At 38.9% G+C, this 10141-nt stretch overlaps 1 pseudogene; it reads right to left on the bottom strand.

The window, feature by feature from the left end:
* Positions 1-1446: 1446 nt before the first annotated feature.
* LOC104445536 overlaps positions 1447-10141 on the bottom strand; it is a 165881-nt pseudogene continuing 157186 nt past the window's right edge.

The raw sequence follows: 10141 nt of genomic DNA, 5'->3' as shown, positions 1-10141 counted from the left end.
TGGAGGGCGACGAACATTGGACGCGATGAACATCGAGAGGGCGTTCCAGTCAATTTTGACCCAGATTAACCATATTAAGAGGCTAAAGGCATTATCTAAAGTTTATCTTGAGTTGTTTGAATTTGTTTGGACTTGCTTGATTGCATTGATTGCATGGCATGAGTTAGTTTCCTTGTTTAGTGTTAGTCCCTTAAGGCGATCCATGGAGAAGGAAGTTGAAATACTTGAAGATGGTGGCGTGACTGATGTCCAAGCAGGTCTAATTTTTTATACCATTTGATCACAATATATGTCTCGGGTTTTATGTCATGTGTTGTAATAAACACCCAATGAGTTGCAGATTTATTTTTCATACACTAAGTTTAGCCCGTTCTTTTATACTGTTTGGGTGTTTACTTCTTGCAATTGCACCTTTTAATTAATTGATTGCTTTCTTTTTACTTTTGTGGTTAGCTTAGAATAACACGAATGAACCATCCATGTATGATCGCCTTTTGAAGTTTGTATATGAAATTGTATAATATGTAGAAGAATGCATGATCACCTTAGGTAATAATCAAACTTATTGATATCAAAAGAATGCCAACAAAAATCTTTAGTGTAATCAAAGTTTGCGAATCCACAAATATCTAATTCCATAAAAATCAAAAAAGGTTTCTTGACTATTTCGATTAGACAACCAGTCGACTCTCAATAAAGAGGTTAATGGCCATTTCTAAATAATATTTTTAGGTTATCTAAAACTTTAAAATGAAATTATGTCGCGTGTGGTATAAATTTAAGAGAAACCGCGTTACCCATTGTCTTTTTTGAAGCCGGCTTTTTGAAAATGCCTACTTAGACAGTTCTACAAATAAATATCCATAAGTCTATTCGTTAAAGGATGGTAGGTCGCGGTAACTTGTCACTAAAAGAACAAATTGCGAACTCTGTCGGATTTGAAATGATGGGTCGTGCTTCATGGATGGATCTCTCAGTCTTGCACGCCGCTCACGGGCGCAACAATCTAGGCCACCTCACAACCTTGACCATCAAGTATGATGAAACGTGGGACCCACAAAGAAAATTGGGATGCGTATGAGTTATATCAGATGTGGAAAAGGCTCGCCCTATACATATTTTTTGTGTTCTTGTTTGCTCGGGGACGTTATATGAAAATGAAAGATCGTGTGGTTCAAAAGACCGTGGGGTGTAGTTTTCCATGGCCCAAAGCCATTGGCCCCTCCATGGGGCGATCGAGTCATGGAACACCAGGTCATGCTGGGCAAGACATTCCAGCGATCGAGCAAGAAGAGAAATCAAGAACATTGTGAAGTTTCAAGAAGCCCAGGGAAAAAGCTAATCGCTGCAACATCCAAAGGAAGAAGAAGCACAACCGTCTCAACGCAAGCACCCACGAAGAGAGACCAATGCACAGACGATAGATAGAATAAACTATTTTATTCCTTTTTTTTTTTTTTTTGGTCGAAAACTATTTTATTCCATTGAAAGTAGGATTTATTCACAAGCCCCACACGATCAGGAACCGATCGGCTCTGATTTTACATGAACACTTTCAAAGAAATTCATTCATAAAACCCTCGTTCATAAAGACACCAAATTTCAAGCACACACAATTGTTGGAGAAATCTTCGTGAAGTGTTTTGAAGTTGACAAAACGTTTCCATCGATCTAGTCCGAAGGTCTCGGACTCTGTTAAGTTAAAGTCGAAGACTTAGGACAGCACTCAAGACTCAAAGTCTATCCTCATTGACAGTCTCTAATCCGTTGAAGAAAGGTTATCCGAACCTGGATGTTTTGTTCGGGATTTAACCTTATCATCTGGAGAAGATCTCGTGGTTGGAGAAGACATATCGAATCCTTTGATTGATCAAGATTGATTCAATGACTGAAGATTCGATGATTGTCTAAATATTATTGGAATGTTCTACTTATGGAAACCGAGATCCCGATTGTATGGGCGAAAGGATTGATGGGCTATCAACACGTTCCTTTAATAGCTCGAACAATCTTCCTAATTGATTCCGTCCGACGGGTAGATTGGAGGAATTCCTTTGGTAAGTGCCAACGGGTATGATGGCATAAAGGAGTATATAAGGAAGACGTTCTTAGTTGTTCGAGGTGTGCGCGATAGAAGAATTCCAAAGTCCGAAGCTCCTATTTGTTTAGATAAATCCTTTGAGCGAATACTTGTATACAAAAGAGAGTCTATATTTGTGAGTGACCTTGAGGAGGTGTGGTAAAACATCTACACTTGTGGAATCAAGGCAAAGCTCGTGTCTGTAACTTCTCTTTTGATCATAGTGAAATCCAGCCGGTGGGGCTGTCGGTGCGGAAGAGTGGACGTAGGCTTGGAATAAGCCGAACCACTATAAATCCCGTGTTCAATTTTCTCTTCCTCACTCTCTCTATCTCAATCGTATTTCATTTTGTTAATTAAGAGAGAATTTACTTTCTATCATATGTTAAGAATCGCTTCCGTATATCGATAAATTGTTTAGGCACCTATTCACCCCCCTCTAGGTACTCATACTAGCAATATCAATTGGTATCAGAGCCTGTGTACTTACTTTATTTGAAGTGTTTTACTTCTTAGTAAAAGATCCATGGCTAGTATGCTAGCACCGGGGGGCGATGGAAGGGCAAAGCAATACCAGACCACCCTACTTTGATGGAAATGATTACAACATCCGGAAGAACAAGATGAAAGCTTTCCTACGATCAAAGGATCCTCGGAATGGGACGTTGTAGAAAAAGGAATTACTCCTACCACCGCATCGGTCTCGAAAGAGGAAAAGAAACTGAAGAAACCAGCGGAATGTCTCGGGAAGAAATAATCAAGAGACAAACACTCGATGCAAAAGCAATTTACTCCTTATATTGTGCTTTATCACCAACTGAATATAATAGAATATCTTCTTGTGGTACAGCAAAGAAAAGAAGTTTGGGACTGATTGCATATCACCTATGAAGGAACGGATCGAGTGAAGGAAACAAGAATCAACATTCTTCTCGGTCAATACGAAGCCTTCAGAATGAAACCAGGAGAATCAATATCTGGCATGTTTAGTCGTTTTACAGATATTGTAAATGGTCTTAAAAATCAAGGTCAACCAACTTCTGATCCCATGAAGGTAAACAAGCTACCGCGTGGACTCTCCAGGATTGGAATCACATAAAGACTTCGATAAGAGAGACGCGAGAGAATCATGCCACTATCTCGTCGACGAGCCGATTGGAACTCTTGGTCCTATGAAGTGGAAAGGATCAATGAAGATGAAGATCCAAAAGGTAAGAAATCCATTACTTTAAAATCAAATGATGATTCTGATGATACAGATTCTGAAGATGATATGGACGATGAGGAGCTTGCTCTCATGATAAGAAGATTCAGAAAACTAAATAGAAAAGGAAGAAGGTTCAACTCAAAGAAACAAAGCTTTCAAAGACAGCAGACCAAGTCGTTGATGATGAGGAACCAAATAAAGATGTAGTCTTCTTTGAATGCAAGAAAAAGGGACACATCGGACTAACTGTCCTCTTCAAGAAGAAGAGAGGAAAAGCTGAAAAATTTCGAAAAGCTCTCAAAGCCGAAACCGGAGTGATGCGAGTGTGAAGAAAGTGATAATGAATATGCCAATCTATGTCCGATGGCACATCGGACTCGGACTGGATCGACTCAAGATCGACTCGGAAAGTGAATTTGAGGCAAGTGATTTTAAAATTCCTGTCAAAGTTTCTAAATATATTGATGAACTATGCTTTAGTCTTAAGACTTCTCTCAAAAGAATTTCTGAACTGAAAAAAGAAAACTCAGCTCTAAAACAAAAGGAAAATGTTTTAGCAGAAAGAGTTAAAAGTCTAGACTTGTCTGTTTCCAATCTTAAAGAAAATGAAGATAATCTTTTAAAAGAAAATGAAGATAATCTTTTAAAAGAAAATGTTTTTTAAAAACAGACTTATCAAATATATCAAAGAAATTTTCTATAGGGTCTGAAAAACTTGAGAAAATTCTTTCAAAGACAAAGACCTTACTTCAATAAGTCCGGGTCTAGGTATGACAGAAGAAACAATCCCCTTGATTGATTTTCCTAAAGTAAAAGAAAGAATTAGGAAAAGACTCTCGAGTGAGGTTTACAAAAATCACTTCAAGAAAGTTTTTGTAAAACCTGTAGGAAGAAATGCTCTCAAATGTTCTAAGTGCAACAGTCCGGATCACTTTGAAAAGAGTGTCCTATGGTATGGAAACCCGTTAAGAAAGTATGGGCTAATCGTTTATCTTATTAACACCAAAGGACCCAAGAAAATTTGGGTACCAAAGAAAGCTTGAGACTTTATTTTAAATGCGGGTCTCCGTCAAGAAACAGTAAAGTGGTATCTTGACGGCGGATGCTCAAGACACATGACGGGAGACTCAAATTGCTTTATAAAGATTGCTCAAGTAAATGGTGGAAAAGTTTCATTTGGAGGAAACAGCAAAGGAAGTATTGTGGGATTTGGAACCGTGAAAATTGGAACTCTCACAATAAGTAATGTTTCTTTAGTGGAAGGACTCAATTACAATCTTCTCAAAGCATTAGTCAATTGTGTGATACTGGTTTCAAGATCTTCTTTCAAGAAGGAACATGTTCTAGAATCGGTAAAGACTCTACTCGGTCTTTCTTGGGTCGAAGACATGGAAATATCTATCTTCCGGATGTGAAACCAAATGAATCGCAATGCCTTATCTCAATTCAAGACGAAGCAAGCTTATGGCACAAAAAGCTTGGTCATGTCAACATGAAGCAATTAGCCAAAATTTCTTCAAAACAGCTTGTTCGAGGACTACCCAGATTGCCATACCAAAAGACCGATTCATGCACTCCATGTATTTCGGGGAAAGCAGGTAAGAAATTCTTTTAAGCCAATTAATTATGTCTCTACTAATCATGTACTACGGTTGCGCATATGGATCTCTTCGGACCAACCGTAACTCAAAGTATTGGGGGTAAGAAGTATTGCCTAGTAATTGTTGATGATTACTCCCGTTTTACTTGGGTATATTTCCTTGCAAGTAAGTCCGAAACCTTTTCATATTTTGAAAAATTTGCTAAAATGGTTCAAAATGAAAAAGGATGTGTTATCTCTAGTATAAGAACAGATCATGGAGGTGAATTTGAAAATCAAGATTTTACAAAATTCTGTGATGAATCGGGCCGTAAGCATGTGTTTTCCTCTCCATATACTCCTCAGCAAAATGGAGTTGTGGAAAGAAAGAACATATCTCTTCAAGAAATGGCTAGAACTCTTTTAATTGAAAGTAAAATTTCTTCTCGATTTTGGGCTGAAGCTTTTCAACAAAGCATGCTATATCATCGATAGAGTCTTCTTAAGATCTATTCTTGAAAACCCCTTATGAGTTATTCAAAGAAAAGAAGCCTATTGTTTCATACTTTCATGTATTTGGTTGCAAATGTTTTATACTGAAAAATGCAAAAGATCGAGTTGGTAAGTTTGAAGAAAGATCATATGAAGGTATCTTCCTTGGATATTCTACATCAAGCAAAGCCTTTAGAGTCTATAACAAGAAGAGCCAGTCTGTGGAGGAGTCAATGAATGTCAAATTTCAAGACTCAACACAAGATGAATCAAGTCAGACTCATCAAGAAGAGTCTGAACCTGCTCTAGATCTTCCAAAGCTTACAACTCAAGTAGCATCTCAGACTCTGGAAAACCAGAATAAGGATGTTCGTGAAGATTCAATCAAAGAGAGAGATCATCAATCAGACAAATCAACAAGTAACTGGAAGCATAAGTCCAGTCATCCCAAAGATCTTATAATTGGCGAAATAAATGAAGGAATTCGCACCAGATCCAAAAGGCGAGAAGAGTCTAGTGTTGTGGCACTCGTTTTTGAAATTGAACCAAAGAGCATAGAAGAAGCTTTATCTGATGAAAGCTGGATTGAAGCTATGCAAGAAGAGCTCAAACAGTTCAGCATAAATGATGTCTGGGAATTGACATCCAAACCAAAAGGTAAAACTGTCATTGGAGCTAAATAGGTTTTCAGAAACAAGATGAACGAGAAAGGAAAAGTCGTACGAAATAAAGCAAGACTCGTGGCCAAGGGATATACGCAAGAAGAAGGAATAGACTATGATGAGACTTACGCTCCAGTGGCAAGGTTAGAAGCTATTCGACTATTACTTGCGTTTGCTTGTTATAAGAATTTCAGGTTATTCCAAATGGACGTCAAAAGTGCCTTCCTAAATGGATTTATCCATGAGGAAGTTTATATGGAACAACCACCGGGGTTTGAAGACCCAAAGAAGCCGGACTCGGTCTTTAGGCGAAAAGGCTTTGTATGGTTTAAAGCAAGCACCTCGGGCTTGGTACGACAATTAAGTAAGTTCCTAATACAAAATGGTTTTGTCAAAGGTAAAGTAGATACGACTTTATTTATCAAGAAGGAAAACAAAAGTTTCTTACTTGTTCAAATATATGTGGATGATATTATTTTTGGATCCTCTAATGAAAGTCTTTGCAAGAAATTTTCAAAGTCTATGCGGGATGAGTTTGAAATGAGTATGATGGGAGAGTTAACATTCTTTCTTGGTCTTCAAGTAAAACAATTGAAGGAATGAACTTTTATTTATCAAGAAAAATATGTTAATGATCTTGTCAAAAGATTTGGACTGGAAAAGTACAAAATGGTCGACATACCAATGTCAAGTTCTTTAAAGATAGACAAAGATGAAGAAGGGAAGAAAGTTGATCAAAAGCAGTACGGGAGCATTATTGGATCACTTCTTTATCTTCCGCCTCTAGACCCGATATTTTGTTGAGTGTTTGCATCTGTGCTAGGTTTCAATCGGATCCTAGAGAATCTCATCTCGGTGCTGCGAAACGCATCATTAAATACGTTGCTTCATCATCAAGCATCGGTCTTTGGTATCCTAAGAAGGGAGACTTTAATCTTCTGGGATATTCAGACGCAGATCTGGCCGGTTGCAGAGTTGATAGAAAGAGCACTTCAGGAACTTGCCAGTTGCTTGGAAGCAGGACAGTGTCTTGGTTTTCAAGGAAACAAAGCACTGTGTCTCTTTCAACAACAGAAGCAGAGTATGTAGCTCTTGGAAGCTGCTGTTCGCAAATTCTATGGATAAAACAACAGCTAAGAGATTTTGAAATTGAAGACTCATGCACGGAGATTAATTGCGACAACACCAGCGTTATCAACCTCACCAAAAATCCAATTCTCCACTCAAGAGCAAAGCATATAGAGATTCGACATCACTTTATTAGAGATCATGTTCAAAATGGAGATGTTTCAATTCAATTTGTTGACTCAAAGAATCAACTGGCTGATATACTCACAAAGCCTTTGGAGAAAAATCAATTTGAGTCTATACGGTTCAGACTCAACATCTTGAGGTATGAGGATATCAAAGTCTAAAGACTCCGTCGACTCAGCTAACAAGACTTTATCCTTTGTCTTGGCTCGACCTTGACTGTAAGTCTTTCTCTCTCCAATCTTATCTTGAAAATGTACGATCATCATGCTATGTTTAAATTGTTGCTATATTTAATTAACGTAAATATTGCATCGATTCATTTTCAAAAGGGAAGTTATTTTTGAAATAACTATTTTTGCGGATAAAGACAGTTATTTTGAAAATGCATATTTTTATTTTCTTTGTGACGGTTCATTTACTCTTCTTTTTAACCGATTGTGCATTGTCGATTTCTCTTCACTTTTCTATTCACTTTTCTCTCAAAAAACCTAGAAAGCATCGATCCTCAATTCCCGTTTGTCTTCTTCGCTCAATCTTCAAAAAGTTGTCATCTTTTCGGGAAAGTCAAGCAAGGAATCTTCCAAACACCGAGAAAGATGTCATCTTCACGAAAGTCCTCAAGAATCGCAAGCGGGGGACCACAGAGAATGAGTGAGGGGCCTACGCACTTCGATCTTACATCGAAGATGAAGTTACTCCGGATCAAGCAACCGAGCCCACAACATTCTCGGCGGCGTCGGTCTCCTCCATCTAGTCCTCAAGGCGTTGTTCATCGGCATCGGGAAGAAATCATCGAGGATGCGAGACCTCGTAAGAGTTCAAAAGCCCGCTTTTATTTACAAGCTATATCGTGCCTTAAAAGGAATTCGTACTCCTTTGAACTATGTTGATGAGTTTCTTAGAGACAAAGGATATAGGAACGAATATATCTTTCGCGAAAAATGGAAAGTTTGGGAATCGCTCGTAAAGGGGTGGCCGAGGAAACCCTTGCGAATATCCCAAGTGATCCTCGTGATGGGGACCGAATCTGTAGATGGGAATGACGATGACAATCTGTTCAGTCTATTTCAACCGAAAATGGGTATTGCGGCTGAAATTCAAGGAAAAAGGGGAGATTTGTTCAGATCAAAGGAACAAAAGGATCTATACTCGAAATTGCTGAAGCGTGGGGTAATAAACCCTAGGAGTGTGGACTTTGATTTTCTGGATCTTTGTGAAAGTGAACTTGAGGGAAAAGTTAAGTTATCTTCAACTTGAAAAGTTTTGCTCTGACTCAACTGAGGCTTATGCTGAATTGATTGCATATTTCTATTCAAATCTTAGCTTTTTGGATGCGAATAGATTCTCCTTCAGCGTTAAAGAACAAGACTATGTTGTGGATATGAATATCTTTGGTAGATGTGTTAGAAGTTGAGAGAGGCGAGATATCAACCAATCAAAGTTTCCATTGCTCGGGCCACACTTGAACTAGTGAAGGACGGGAGAACAGAGATGAGAAGATCACCTACTCACGGATGAATGCATTCAACATCTTGCTTCACAAGATTGTGATCAATTGCCTTCGGCCGAAATCAACTTCCAAAAGCGATGTTTCAAGCTCGAGGCAAAGTTGATGTATGCCATCCTCTCGTGGAAATAAGTTTTGGTCAACTCCTTACCCAAGCCTTGTTACGAAGTTATTCGGACATCCGAATATTCAGCCTCCGCAAATCTTTTGTGTTCGATCATGCGATCATATGGTGGTAGGACTGAAAATGGTGACCAAAATGCGTCGAAGGAACCGAGCAAGGAATTGGAGAAATTCAAGGAGAAGACTCCGCCAAATCTCATCAATTCTCTTCTCGCTAAGAGAAAAGGAAGGAGCCCATGGCTGCTTCATCAAAGAGAAGAAGAGCTCTCCTCGTTGAGGATGAAGATGATGACGAAGACATCACCATCTCTCGCAATGGCTTTGAAGAATTTAGGTCGTCCTGTTCCACGAAAGAATCGGAACAAAAGACGAAAGAAGCGAGAGGAGAAGGAAGAAGAAGAAAGAGAAGAGAGGAGAAGGAAGAAGAAGAAAGAGAAGCGAGCAAGAAGCGAGAGAAAGAAAGACCGAAGAAGAAAGAAGAGAAGAAGGAGAACCCGAGGAAATCTCTTCCCACCGTAGGCATGGAAACAGGGGGAGATCGGGAGAAAGGAGTGACGTCTTCATATCCCGATGCAAGTGAAGGAGTCGTCGCTCGCTGCGGACCCCGAAGATGTTTATGCATCTTAGTTTCCGAAGAAGGTCATGAAGTGTCATCGCCAAATCTGCAAGATTATCTTTGATCTACCATCTTCGCAAATCGAGCCGAAGCAAGTACTCGGACCGATAATGGAGCAGATTTTCGCAGAATCATGGATATTCTTTTGGAGATGAAAGGTATTTATGCCTTGGGATGCGAAGTTCAAAGTTTGAAGAATGAAAGTCAAGCTTCTTCCTGTTCATTGAATGATAAGATGCAAGCCCTCTCTATTCGAATCAGGCCAATGCCAAGAGTGAGGAGGTTGTACAAATTTGAATGAAGACTTTAAAAGGTGGAAGGCATCGTTCGGTCTATGGAAGATTTCCAGCTTGTTCACATTCCCAAGACTTCATCTCATCCTTTTCAAATGATGACAAAAAGGGGGAGAGATGCATGATTTGATCAAAAACTTTCAATCTTCTTTTAACTGTTTGTTGGATTGTGTTGTTTAACTGTTTTTGACAGACTTTGACTTTGTTTTGTGTCCGGATGAGAACCGAACTAGACTTGGACTTGATTGCTTCTATTAACAAGTATTGATATCTTATGGATGGTTTTATTATATACTAGACTAACCTATTTTCTGTGGTTGCAGATTCT

The sequence above is a fragment of the Eucalyptus grandis genome, chromosome 5 (assembly GCF_016545825.1).
Source record: "Eucalyptus grandis isolate ANBG69807.140 chromosome 5, ASM1654582v1, whole genome shotgun sequence".
Classification (NCBI taxonomy): Eukaryota; Viridiplantae; Streptophyta; class Magnoliopsida; order Myrtales; family Myrtaceae; genus Eucalyptus; species Eucalyptus grandis.
This window is presented reverse-complemented; position numbering and strand designations above follow the sequence as displayed.